The sequence below is a fragment of the Mustelus asterias genome, chromosome 8, assembly GCF_964213995.1.
Source record: "Mustelus asterias chromosome 8, sMusAst1.hap1.1, whole genome shotgun sequence".
Lineage (NCBI taxonomy): Eukaryota > Metazoa > Chordata > Chondrichthyes > Carcharhiniformes > Triakidae > Mustelus > Mustelus asterias.
Window position 1 is genome coordinate 106,856,463 of NC_135808.1, and position 14,351 is coordinate 106,870,813.

Sequence of the window (14,351 nt, forward strand, 5' to 3'; positions counted from 1 at the left end):
CACACCACCAGCAACATACACTCCCCATACCCCCCACAGACCCCCAGCAACACACACTCCCCATACCACTGACACACCCCCAGCAACACACACTCCCCAATCCCCACCACAGACCCCCAGCAACACACACTCCCCCATACCACCCACACACCCCCAGCTACACACACTCCCATACTCCCCACAGACCCCCAGCAACACACATTCCCCAATCCCCACCACAGACCCCCAGCAACACACACTCCCCATGCTTCCCCCACAAACCCTCAGCAACACACACCCCCCATACACCCCCCACAGACTCCCAGCAACACACATTCCCCATACCCTCCCACAGACCCCCCAGCCACACTCCCCATCCCCACCCCACAGACCCCCAGCAACACACACACCCATACCCTCCCCCCAGCAACACACACTCACCATACCCCCCCCACAGACCCCCAGCAACACACATTTCCCATTACCCCCACAGACTCCCAGCATCACACACTCCCCATGCCCCCCCAGAGACCCTCAGCAACACACACTCCCCATACCCCTCACAGAGCCGCAGCATTACACACTCCCCATACCCCACCACAGATACCCAGCAACACTCCTCATACCCCTCCACAGACCCCTAGCAACAAACACTCCCCATACCCACCCCCATAGTCCCCCAGCAACACACACTCCCCACACCCCCCCCATAGAACATAAGAACATAAGAACTAGGAGCACGAGTAGGCCATCTGGCCCCTCGAGCCTGCTCCACCATTCAATAAGATCATGGCTGACCTTTTTGTGGACTCAGCTCCACTTACCCGCCCGCTCACCATAACCCTTAATTCCTTTACTGTTCAAAAATGTATCTATCCTTGCCTTAAAAACATTCAATGAGGTAGCCCCAACTGCTTCACTGGGCAGGGAATTCCAGATTCACAGCCCTTTGTGTGAAGAAGTTCCTCCTCAACTCAGTCCTAAATCTGCTTCCCCTTATTTTGAGGCTATGCCTCCTAGTTCGAGTTTCACCCGCCAGTGGAAACAACTTCCCTGCTTCTATTTTATCTATTCCCTTCATAATCTTATATGTTTCTATATGTTCTCCCCTCATTCTTCTGAATTCCAATGAGTATAGCCCCAGTCTACTCAGACTCTCCTCATAAGCCAACCCTCTCAACTCTGGAATCAACCCAGTGAATCTCTTCTGCACCCCTTCCAATGCCAGTATATCCTTTCTCAAGTAAGGAGACCAAAACTGTACACAGTACTCCAGGTGTGGCCTCACCAGCACCTTATGCAGCTGCAACATAGATCCCCAGCAACACACACTTCCCATATCCCCCCACAGATCCCCAGCAACACACACTTCCCATATCCCCCCACAGATCCCCAGCAACACACACTCCCCATAACCCCCCCCCCACAGACCCCCAGCACCACACAATCCCCATAACCCCACCCCCCCACAGACCCCCAACACACACTCCCCATAACCCCCCCCCACAGACCCTCAGCACCACACAATCCCCATACCCCCCCACAGACCCCAACAACACACACTCCCCATAACCCCCCCCCACAGACCCCCAGCACCACACAATCCCCATACCCCACCACAGACCCCCAACAACACACACTCCCCATAACCCCCCCCCCCACAGACCCTCAGCAACAGAGACTCCCCATACCCACCCCACAGACCCCCTGCAACACACACTCTCCATAGCTCCCCAGCAACACACACTCCCCATACCGCTCCCACCCCCCCCCACAGCCCCCCAGCAACACACTCCCCATTCCCCCCCACAGACCCCAGAATGGCAACACCGCCCCCCCTACTCCTCCCCCCCACTCACAAACACACACCCAGAACCCATGCAGTAGTGGCCACACACAGTGCTGTTTGACAAGTCCTGAGGCTGCAGCACTGCCGCTTCAGAGTTTCCAGCCCATCCCCACCTGCAACAGTGCTTGTTGCTGCCTGCACTAGGACCCAGAGTCAGCAGTAAGGCCTGAAGTCAGCGCTCTGAGCCAGATCCGTCCTGAGAGGTCGAAATCAGACCCCATGAACAACAGCAGCCTCCCACACCCTTGCACTCCCCTCGACCCGAAATGCAATATGGCCGGCACGAAACAACCCGCTCCCCCCCCCCCCCCCACGCCCCCCCCCTGCAATTTGACGTTTCGCCCGTTTTGGGTGGGGTCCCGGTCGTATCGATCTTTTTTTCCTGGTAAAATGGGAACGGGTGCGAAAACGGGCACCATTCCCACTAATCACATCACGCCCAATTTTACGACTTTTTCCCGCCACAAAACCTCACAATGAGGTTGTAAAATTCCGTCCAAGATTTCTGAATTGAAACAACTGCTCTGTTATGATATTCTCACCCTCCTGGCTTTCGCTGGTCATGATTTTGGGAGAACACGGAAGCCAATGGGATGCCAAATTTTTATTCCGTACGTTTACAAAGCTCACTAATTAGAATACTAATAGTGACTATTAAGCATTCTTTCTGGATGTATCACAGCTTGGTATGGCTCCTGCTCTGCCCAAGACCGCAAGGAACTACAAAAGATCGTGAATGTAACCCAACTCATCACGCAAACCAGCCTCCCATCCATTGACTCTGTCCACACTTCCCACTGCCTCGGCAAAGCAGCCAGCATAATTAAGGACCCCACGCACCCCGGACATTCTCTCTTCCACCTTCTTCTGTCAGGAAAAAGATACAAAAGTCTGAGATCACGTACCAACCGATTCAAGAACAGCTTCTTCCCTGCTGCTGTCAGACTTTTGAATGGACCTATCTTGCATTAGGTTCATCTTTCTCTACACCCTAGCTATGACTGTAACATTACATTCTGCACTCTCTCCTTTCCTGCTCTATGAAGATATGTTTTGTCTGTATAGCGCGTAAGAAACAATACTTTTCACTGTGTGCTAATACATGTGACAATAATAAATCAAATCAAAATCAAATCAAATATTACGAGAGAAATGTTAAAATTATTTGCCAAGCAAGAGTATTCAATGCGTCCATAACTGCAGATGGACAAAACAGCCAAATTGCTGGCACTCCCTCTTGTGCCTTTATAAACATCCATCCAATGGCAGCTCAACCAATGACACATTTTCAAAGTTTGCATTGTAGCAGCCAGCATAGTGGCCTCGAGAACAGTGCGGGGCGGGGGGGGGGGTTAACCTGTCCACTGAATTAAAATGAATAAAGTGAAATAGAAATTACAGCTGTCCTTTCGATGAGAGACAAAAACACAACAAAAATAAGAAAGAAGCTTAATTGCATGCAGGTACAGATCTCCCGTAAATACAACCTAATCTGTGATTCAGCTGCAGAAACAATGTAAACTCAATCAAGCCATTATGAGAGAAACAATAGCAGCAAGCATAAAACAGAGACAAATGAAACCATAATGTATACTGATTCAATCTTTCACCGCTCACTCCCAGAGGGAAATAATATCCCATCACCAGTATTTGTTAAAAGTTACCTCTCATAATTGTTAGAAAATATATTGACATAATTGCTCAATTGAACCAAAATAATTAATTGAAACTCAACAGAAAAAAAACTCTTCTTGTCACATGTGACCTTTAAGAAAGCTTGACAAAGACAACAAATTCTCTACATGTGGCCCTTGTTAGCAGTTGAGATTGAGAAATAGGAAAGTTTAAGTTTTAAGTTTATTAGTATCACCCAGGCTCAGTGGATTGGCCATGGTAAATTGCCCCTTAGTGACCAAGATGTGTGGGTTAGAGTGATTGGTGGGGTAAATGCATGGGGTTATGGGGATAGGCCTGAGTAAAATGCTCTGTCGGAGAGTCGGTGCAGACTCAATGGGCCAAATGGTCTCCTTCTGAACTGTAGGGATTCTATGATTCTATGACAAGTAGGCTTACATTAACACTGCAATGAAGTTATTGTAAAAAAAACTCCTAGTTGCCACACTCTGGCGCCTGTGCGGGTAAACCTGAAGGAGAATTTAGCATGGCCAATGCACCTCACCAGCAAGTCTTTCGGACTGCGGGAGGAAACCGGAGGACAAGAAGGAAATCCACGCAGACACGGGGAGAACGTGCAGACTCTGCACAGACAGTTACCCAAGCCGGGAATTGAACTGGGGTCCCTGGCGCTGTGAGGCAGCAGTGCTAACAAATGTGCCAACGCGCCGTCAATGTTACAGAAAAAGAATAATTTACACTATATTCTATTCCATCTTATATTTGTTCTATAGTTAAACACACAAGATTAAAGACCTGCACATGTAACAGAATGTTAACAAATCTGTAAGGCTGGAACCATTGATTTATAAAATAGCCCTGGATAGTTCTAATCCTCTCATGGATAGATCTATACGTTTATTACTTTCTGCACAATTGGATATGGTAGTTACTGTTATGTCCAGAGATTGTGCTGTCGATATTACTGTGGGTAATATCTACTGTGGGTATTACTGGAATGAAACACCAATGTAAATTGAAAAGTGAAGGTTGGGGAGAAGATGAAGTAATGGTCTTTCCCTGAGCTTGAGATCGAAAGTGAGACCATCATAAGGTGGGCTTGAAAAAAGGAGTAAGAAACAGAGAAAACTGAGTGCAACAAGTTGCAATGTGAGTTTTTCTGCAGTTCTTTTGGAAGCTCACTCCACTCACACAATAATTCAATACAAATGATATACAACATAGGTTCGGCAATACACAATAGCAGAATATTTACAGTTCTGTAGCAGACCTGAGATTGTGCCAAATAAAGCCTCTAAGCTTATCATTGCTGATCATGGCATTTGTTTATTTAACCTTTAATAAGCCAAGGGTTTGACTCCGTATTTTGAAATTATTAAGATCATAAGAAATGGGAGCAGGAGTAGGCTATTCAGCCCATCAAGCCTTCTCCACCATTCCATAAGGTCATGGTTGATCTGATGGTAGAATGTCCCCATTACTCTTAAATCTTTTGTTCCAAAGTCTGCCTAATTCAGCCTTGAATATATTCAATGACCCAATCTTCACTGCTCTCTGTAAAAGCAAATTCCAAAGACCAATGACCCTCTGAGAGAAGAAATTCCTCATCTCTGATTTAAAAGGGAGACCCCATATTTTTAAACTGTGCCCCCCAGTTCTAGATTCCCCCATGAGAGGAAACATCCTCTCAGCATCTATCCTCTCAAGGCTCCTCAGAATCTTGTATGTTTCAATAAAATAATACTTATAAACTCCAATGCGTATAGCCCTAACCTGCTCAACTATCCTCAGAAGGTCAAAGGTAGGGTTCTGAGGAATGTGGAGGAACAGAGAGATCTTGGGGCTCATATCCACAGATCTCTGAAGGTTGCCACTCAAGTGGATAGAGCCATGAAGAAGGACTATAGTGTGTTAGCGTTTATTAATAGGGGGTTTGAGTTTAAGAGCCGTGGGGTTATGCTGCAACTGTACAGGACCTTGGTGAGACCACATTTGGAATATTGTGTGCAGTTCTGGTCACCTCACTATAAGAAGGATGTGGAAGCGCTGGAAAGAATGCAAAGGAGATTTACGAGGATGCTGCCTGGTTTGGAGGGTAGGTCTTATGAGGAAAGGTTGAGGGAGCTAGGGCTTTTCTCTTTAGAGCGGAGGAGGTTGAGAGGCGACTTAATAGAGGTTTATAAGAGGATGAGGGGGATTGATAGAGTGGACATTCAGAGACTATTTCCTCGGATGGATGTAGCTGTTACTAGGGGGCATAACTATAAGGTTCGTGGTGGAAGATATAGGAGGGATGTACGAGGTAGGTTCTTTACTCAGAGAGTGGTTGGGGTGTGGAATGGACTGCCTGCTGTGATAGTGGAGTCGGACACTTTAGGAACTTTCAAGCGGTTATTGGATAGGCACATGGAGCACACCAGAAGGATAGGGAGTGGGATAGCTTGATCTTGGTTTCGGAAAAGGTTCGGCACAACATCATGGGCCGAAGGGCCTGTACTGTGCTGTACTGTTCTATGTTCTATGTAAGCCAACCCCTCCATCTCACAAATCAGACTAGTGAATCTTCTCTCAACTACTTCCAATGCAAGTATATCCCTTCTGAAGTAAAGTGAGCAAAACTGTACACAGAATTCCAGGTGCGGTTTCACCAATGTCCTACACATCTGTAGCAAAGTTTCCTTCCTTTTAGACTCTATCCCCCTTGCATTAAAGGGCCACATTTCATTTGCCTTCCCAATTACTTTCTGTACCTGCATGCTACCTTTTTGTGATTCACATTCAAGAACAGCCAGATCCTTCTGCACTGCAGCATTCTACAGTCCCTCTCCATTTTAATAATATTCTCCTTTTCTATTTTTCCTGCCAAAGTGGACAATCTCACATTTTCCCACATTATCATAGAAACCCTACAGTGCAGAAAGAGGCCATTTGGCCCATCGAGTCTGCATCGACCACAATCCCACCCAGGCCCTAACCCCATACCCCTACATATTTACCAGCTAATCCCTCTAACCTATGCATCTCAGGCCACTAAGGGGCAATTTTAGCATGGCCAATCAACCTAACCCGCACATCTTTGGACTGTGGGAGGAAACCGGAGCACCCGGCGGAAACCCACGCAGCCACGAGGTGAATGTGCAAACTCCGCACAGACAGTGACCCAAGCCGGGAATCGAACCCAGGTCCATGGAGCTGTGAAGCAGCAGTGCTAACCACTGTGCTACCGTGCCGCCCATTATACTCCTGTCAAATATTTGCCCATACACTTAACCTACCTATGGGGCGGCATGGTGGCACAATGGTTAGCACTGCTGCCTCACAGCGTCAGGGACCCGGGTTCAATTCCCAGCTTGGGGTCACTGTCTGTGTGGAGTTTGCACGTTCTCCCCATGTCTGCGTGGATTTCCTCTGGGTGCTCTGGTTTCCTCCCACAGTCCAAAAGATGTGCGGGTTAAGTTGATTGGCCATGCTAAATTGCCTCTTAGTGTCAGGAGGATTAGCTGGGTAAATATGTGGGGTTATGGGAATAGGGTGGGGCTGTTGTTGGTGCAGACTCAATGGGCCAAATGGCCTCCTTCTATGCTGTAGGGATTCTATGATATCCCTTTATAGACTCTTTGTACCCACTTCGTAACTCGCTTTCATACTAATCTTTGTATTATCATCAAATCTGTCTACAATCCAGTCAGACCCTTTATTCAAGTCATTAATATAGATTGCAAATAGTTGAGGTCTGAGCACTGATCACTCCGACACTCTATTAGGTATAGTTTGCCAAGTTAAAAATGACCATTTATCCTGATTCTATCTCCTGTTTGTTAGCCTCTATACATGTGAATACATCACGTCCAACACCAGGGCTCTTAAATCCTGCACATTTAGTGCAGCACTTTATTGGATCTCTTTTAGAAATGCATATACACAACATCTACTTATTCCCCTTTATCCATCCTGCTCATTACATCCTCAAAAGATCCTAATAAATTTGCCAAAGACAAATTACCTTTCACAAAGCCCTTTTGATGCTGCCTGATTGTATTATGATTTTCTAAATGTCGTATCACTGCTACCTCCTGAATAATGTATTCAAGCATTTTCCCAATTACAAATGTTTGACTAACTGGCCTATAATATCCTGCATTTTGTCTCCCTCTTTTCTTGAATAGCAGTGTTGCATTTGTTGTTTTCTAATCTACTGGAAAACCTTTCCAGAATCTAGGGAATTTTGGAAGATTACAACCAATTACGACCAACCAGGGCACGGTGGCACAGTGATTAGCACTGTTGCCTCACAGCGCCAGGGACCTGGGTTCGATTCCCGGCTTGGGTCACTGTCTGTGTGGAGTTTGCAAGTTTTCCCCATGTCTGCATGGGTTTCCTTTGGGTGTTCCCACAGTCCACAGATGTACAGGTTAGGTGAATTGGCCATGCTAAATTGTCCCTCAGTATACCCGAACAGGCGCCGGAGTGTGGCAACTAGGAGATTTTCACAGTAACTTCTTTGCAGTGTTAATGTAAGCCCACTTCTGACTAATAAATAAACTTTACTTTTACTTCACTTAATTCAATCACCAACCCTGCAGTCACTTCCTTTAAGGCCCAAGGACACAGATCACCAGGTCCAGGGGACTTGTCATCTTTTAATCACATTAATTCTCCTTGTAATTTTTCTATTGTGATTGTGATAATTTTAAGTTTCTTGTTCCCTTTTGGATCTGCCATTTCCTTGTTTCCCATTATTAATTCCCCAGTCTCACCCGCTAACGGACCAACATTTATTTTAGATACTCTTCCTTTTTATACTTGTGGAACAATAATGACAATAATGGTTAGTAAGTTTGCAGATGACACTAAGATTGGTGGCATAGTGGACAGTGAAGAAAATTATCTCCAATTGCAACGGGATCTTGATCAATTGGGCCAGTGGGCTGACGAATGGCAGATGGAGTTTAATTTAGACAAATGTGAGGTGATGCATTTTGGTAGATTGAACCAGGGCAGGACTTACTCAGTTAATGGTAGGGCGTTGGGGAGAGTTACAGAACAAAGAGATCTAGAGGTACATATTCATAACTGCCTGAAAGTGGAGACACAGGTGGATAGAGTGGGGAAGAAGGTATTCGCATGCTTGGTTTCATCGGTCAGAACATTGAATACAGGAGCTGGGGATCTTGTTGAAGTTGTACAAGACATTGGTAAGGCCACACTTGGAATACTGTATGCAGTTCTGGTCACCCTATTATAGAAAGGATATTATTAAACTAGAAAGAGTGCAGAAAAGATTTACTAGGATGCTACCGGGACTTGATGGTTTGAGTTATAAGGAGAGGCTGGATAGACTGGGACTTTTTTCTCTGGAGCATAGGAGGCTGAGGGGTGATCTTATAGAGGTCTATAAAATTATGAGGGGCACAGATCAGCTAGATAGTCATTTTCTTTTCTCAAAGATAGGGGAGTCTAAAACTAGAGGGCATGGGTTTAAGGTGAGAGGGGAGAGATACAAAAGTGTCTGGAGGGGCAATTTCTTCACACAGAGGGTGGTGCATGTCTGGAACAAGCTGCCAGAGGTAGTAATAAAGACGGTTAAAAAGCATTTAGATAGTTACATGGGTAAGATGTGTATAGCGGGATATGGGCCAAATGCGGGCAGTTGGGATTAGCTTAAGGGTTTAAAAATAAGGGCGGCATGGACAAGTTGGGCCGAAGGGCCTGTTTCCATGCTGTTAACCTCTGACTCTATGACTATTTTTATATTTCTTGCTAGTTCCCTCTAATACCACAATTTTTCCCCCTTCATCTTTTTAGCAATGCTTTCCTGGTTTCTAAAATTTTCTAGGTTACCACTAGTCTTTGTAAAATTGTACATCTCTTCTTTCAATTTAATGCCATCCTTAATCTATTTAGTTAGTCACAGATGGTGCATCCTTCTTATGGAGTTTTGCTTTCTCAATTGAATATATCTTTGTTGAGAGCTATGAAATATCTCCTTACATGCTTGCCACTGCTCCTCTACCGATTTACCTTTTAACCTATTTTCCCATTCCACTTAAGTCAACTCCATGTTCACACCCTGTCTTTAGTTAAGATTAAGGCACTAGTTTCAGAACAAAATTTCTCATCAGCAAACTGAATATTATGGTCACTCTTACCAACAGGATCTTTTATATGAGATCATTAATTAATCCTTTTGCTTTAAATTTGCCTTTTCCCTGGCTGCTTCTAGAATGGGTTGTTTTAAGAATCTGGCCTAAATTATTCTAAAAATACATTCTGAACACTCCCAATATAATTATGAGCAATATTGCAAAGCAATTAATTCATTTAAAGACAGAATTTGAATTTGAGTTATAAATGAACCTATACATATTTGAAATACTCATGTTTATAAAATGCCCTCACCCGACGTTCAGACATGAATGCACAAGAACTTAATTATACATGGAGCAATTTCTTATTTAATGCTCTCCAAAAGGGTTAAAACTTTAATTTATTCTATCTTTGCTGTATTTCCCAACGACAGTTGTCCCTGGGAATTTGCACCTCCACTTATTGAAAAGCAGAAATGTTGCAAATACTGTCCTTGGGTGCTCATCAGAAGACCTTCAAGCTTGCTGAAACCTCACTACTCCCCCCTGAGAGAAACGTTTCAGTTCCACTTACTAGAGCAACGTGGTGCTCAAAACTGGCATAACGCATAGCGCCATACAATGCTTCATAGAATGTAAACAGAGCCTTGGAGTAATTCCAGCACAGAAGGAGGCCAATCAAACCTTCGAGTTCATGCTGGTTCTCCGTAGAGAAAGCCAGTCAGTTCCATTCCCCTCTCAATCCAGCTCGCTTTGCAAGTTTATTTCCCTCAAAAAGCCTGTCCGATTTCCAATTGAAATCATCGATGGTCTCTATTTCCACCATTATACATTGTTTATTTTAACTTTTCTTTGCTTTGGCCATCATTGTCATACAATGTGATGCCACTTTTAATATTTCATCAAGGTGCACACGCAAATTTTTTATACCTTTTATTTTCAGCCTTTCATTTCTCCATCTTGGCAGGCATGAGCTTGCCCTTCAAGATTCTAAATCTCTTTGAATGATGTACCTGTTCTCTTAACATAATGCTTTCACAAACAACCTGGTGTATTTGGCAAACAGAGACTCTACTTACAATGTGTCCACTGAGGCTAATACATATTATGAGCAGCAGGAATCCAAGGACAATTTCTGGGAACCCCACTGCCCAGCTACAACTATCTCCATCAACAGGTAGCTCACTGGGACAGGGCATTTAGAACTTCAACTCACTGTGACAGAGGATGAAAATTGTGCCTTGCCATTCCCCGCATGGCAAATTCTTAATCTCAGCCGTGCCTTTACGGAAGGCACCAAGTAGTGGACGAGTCACCCCAGACCCTCTTGTGCATCTCCTAGCTGGCAGTTAACAGATCAGCATTGTCAAAGGGCTGGGAGTAGAATATCTGCCCACCCTCTCAGTCAGGTTATGATCCATGTGGCATGGAAACCTAAAGAGGGGGAAGGGGAGAAAATATATTCTTTAATATCACAGTGAGGCAGGGAAAACGTAATTCCTGATTCATGCCACTTTGGGATGGACTAATGAAATTGACAGCAATCTCAATCTGGAGTTAGGAAATCATTTCCCACCACATTATGTCGATACATATAATCTCCTGTGCCACCAGCGAGTGATTAATTAGCAGGACAAACGTCAAAGGAATAAATTGGAAGTCAGTTCTTGATACAATTGTTTTAGGTGGCAAGTTAATTCACTGAAAGATTGGTCTGAGGTTCCATACAATAGTGTAGTGGGCATGGATTAATAATCCGGAGGCCAAGACTAATTCAGGGAATGAGAGTTTAATTCTCACTGGAATGGTGAGAATTTGAACTCAGTTTAAAAGTTCGGCAATAAAAAAAAAGTGGTTAGCACTGCTGCCTCACAGCACCAGGGACCTGGATTCAATTCCGGCCCTGGGTCACTGTCTGTGTGGAGTTTCTACATTCTCCCTGTGTCTGCATGGGTTTCCTCTGGGTGCTCCGGTTTCCTCTCACAGTCCAAATATGTGCGGGTTAAGTTGATTGGCCATGCTAAATTGACCCGAGTGTCAGGGGGATTAGCAGGGTAAATATGAGGGGATTACAGGAATAGGGTCTGGGTGGGATTGTGGTGGGTGCAGACTCAATGGGCCGAATAGCCTCCTTCTGCACTGCTGGGATTCCATATAAATGGGTTCTATATAAACTGCATGATTATTTCAAAACTGACTCACTAAAGTTCTTTCGGGAAGATAACATGTCACCTTTTTCTGCCCAAGAGAGTGGGGGAGCAAATGAAGAGATTGCATCAAACCCAGGACAACTGTGGATGAGCAATAAATGCCCATGGCGCCCATATCCAAGGAATGAATTTAAAAAACTTTTCTCTGGTCCAAAACACTATTTATAGTGTGTACTTCCTGCACTAGATCATCCTGCCAAATCCATTTTCCACCCGGGCGTGGCCCCAGGTCCCTAATAGTGACATTCTATTCTGTGCACGGCCATCTTTCTCTGTTCCCTTTAAGCTATCAAGGATTCACCTTCGACAACCTCTTCATTATACAGTGTCCGAGCACGCAATAGAAAACAAAACAGCTAAACAAACTGACTTATATTTATGTCATTCCTTTCATATCTTCAGTAAAATACTCTGCTGGCAATCAAGTGCTTCTGAAGTACAATTACTGATGCAATGTAGGCAAACACAGGAGCTAAGGCATAAAGGATGGCCCCACAAATAGCACTGTGATGAATAACTAGTCAATCTGTTTAAATGATATTGGTTGACGGATAGGTTTGGCTAGAATTGGGAAGACACCATGCTTTTCAATGACATGCCTTGGGTGCAACTGAACAGAAAGACCATGCTTTGATTTAACATTTAATGGTAAACAAAGCACCTCTGACAGTGCAGAATTCTTTCCATGCAATTTGATTATTGCGTTGATTTGATTTGATCGACTCTCAGCAATTTTTACAGATGCACCATAGATAGCATTCTTTCTGGTTGTATCACAGCTTTGTATGGCTCCTGCTCTGCCCGAGACTGCAAGAAATTACAAAAGGTCGTGAATGTAGCCCAATCCATCACGCAAACCAGCCTCCCATCCATTGGCTCTGTCTACACTTCATGCTGCCTCGGCAAAGCAGCCAGCATAATTAAGGACCTCAATGCACCCAGACATTCTCTCTTCCACCTTCTTCCGTCAGGAAAAAGATACAAACGTCTGAGATCACGTATCAACCGACTCAAGAACAGCTTCTGCCCTGCTGCCATCAGACTTTTGAATGGATTTACCTTGCATTAAGCTGATCTTTCTCTACATCCTAGCTATGACTGCAACATTACATTCTGAACTCTCTTGTTTCCTTCTCTATGAACGGTATGCTTTGTCTGTATAGCGTGCAAGAAACAATACTTTTCACTGTATACTAATACATATGACAATAATAAATCAAATCAAATCAAATGAACCATGGACTAAAGGTGCATGTTACAGATCCCATGGTACCATCCAAAGATGACCAGGGCTTTCTCAAAACACAAAGGCAAATTCTTCAAAATCTATTTCACCTCATTTGCATTTTGTTTGGCTTTGAAATGAATAATGTGGCTTGTGTACTTGCTTACATAACATCACTGACAACACCTCAAAAGTAATTGTGAAGCATTTTGGGCCATATTGAATACTGATAATGTGTTTTATCAATGGTTTTTCTTACTAGTCATTGGTTCCCACAAGTCTGGTCACCAACTTTACATCATAACATTGATGGTTAGAAATTTACAACAAATTCATCAATTGTGCATATTAAAAATATAAAAATTTAACTCAGAACATGTGTTCTAATCCACCAGATTCCTACACCTTCCTGAACAACAAACCAATGCAACCATCCTTCCTCTCTTCTGTAACAATAACTAATACATGAAAATGTCTTATTTGGGACTGGGAGTTGCCTATATTTTGAAAACTCAAAAGATTGTGTGTCCAAGGCAGTTAAACAGGATTGGAATCACTGGAGTAGCCACTGCCAACCAAGTGTAGGGCACCCACAAACAATTGGTATGTTCACAGGCATGTCAAGATGCTGCTCCGAATAATAAAACTTTATAAAAATTGAAGAAAAGCAATACTGTGAGGAACTACGTTTAGTGTAAAGCACTCCTGCTATGCCACTTTTACAAATATCGTCTACCTGCTAAGAAAAAGTCTGTTTTATCATAAAAGAACTGCCGTATATTCTGAATGTTGCAAAGGTATCAAACAGCACAGTCTCAATTCTTCTCAAGTGAAATATATTGCTTTTAAACTCCACGTCAAAGGCAGCCCAGTAGCAGAATTCTCCTAATTGGCTGCTGTAACTTCAAGCATTCTGCTCTGTCAGTTAAAGGCTGAGTTAGAAAACTCCTGAGGTAACTTATGGTCAATATGAATAAGACACTGAGGGACTATTTATAGGTGCTGATTCATATTGCCACGATCCCACGAGAGCAACATTTTAATATCACCCAGCAGGATTTTACAGAAGATGCCTGCTCCCAGGCTGTCCTTCACCAATAATTCAGAACCATAAAACATAAAGGCATAAGAGGGAGTAAAGAGAGACATTGCCAACTGTACGCATATCTCCCTTTACAATATTTTGATATACAGTAATTTGCACTTTTCCTGCTACCATTTTCCATCCACCCGTTTTAGATCACGTGAAAGAGTTAGGACTGATCTTAGTTTCTGGTAATCCAGCACCTTTCTTGAGAATCTTTTACTGGCCTTCTTTGGAGTTAATATCAGCAGAGTAATTTGGGTCAAAAGTAGTTCCCTCCTGC

The 14,351-nt window shown here is 43.9% G+C and overlaps 1 protein-coding gene across 1 annotated transcript in view; it reads right to left on the minus strand.

The window, feature by feature from the left end:
* b4galt2 (UDP-Gal:betaGlcNAc beta 1,4- galactosyltransferase, polypeptide 2) overlaps window positions 1-14,351 on the minus strand; it is a 352,031-nt gene that overhangs the window by 160,152 nt on the left and 177,528 nt on the right. The gene's annotated exons all lie outside the window — the stretch shown is intronic.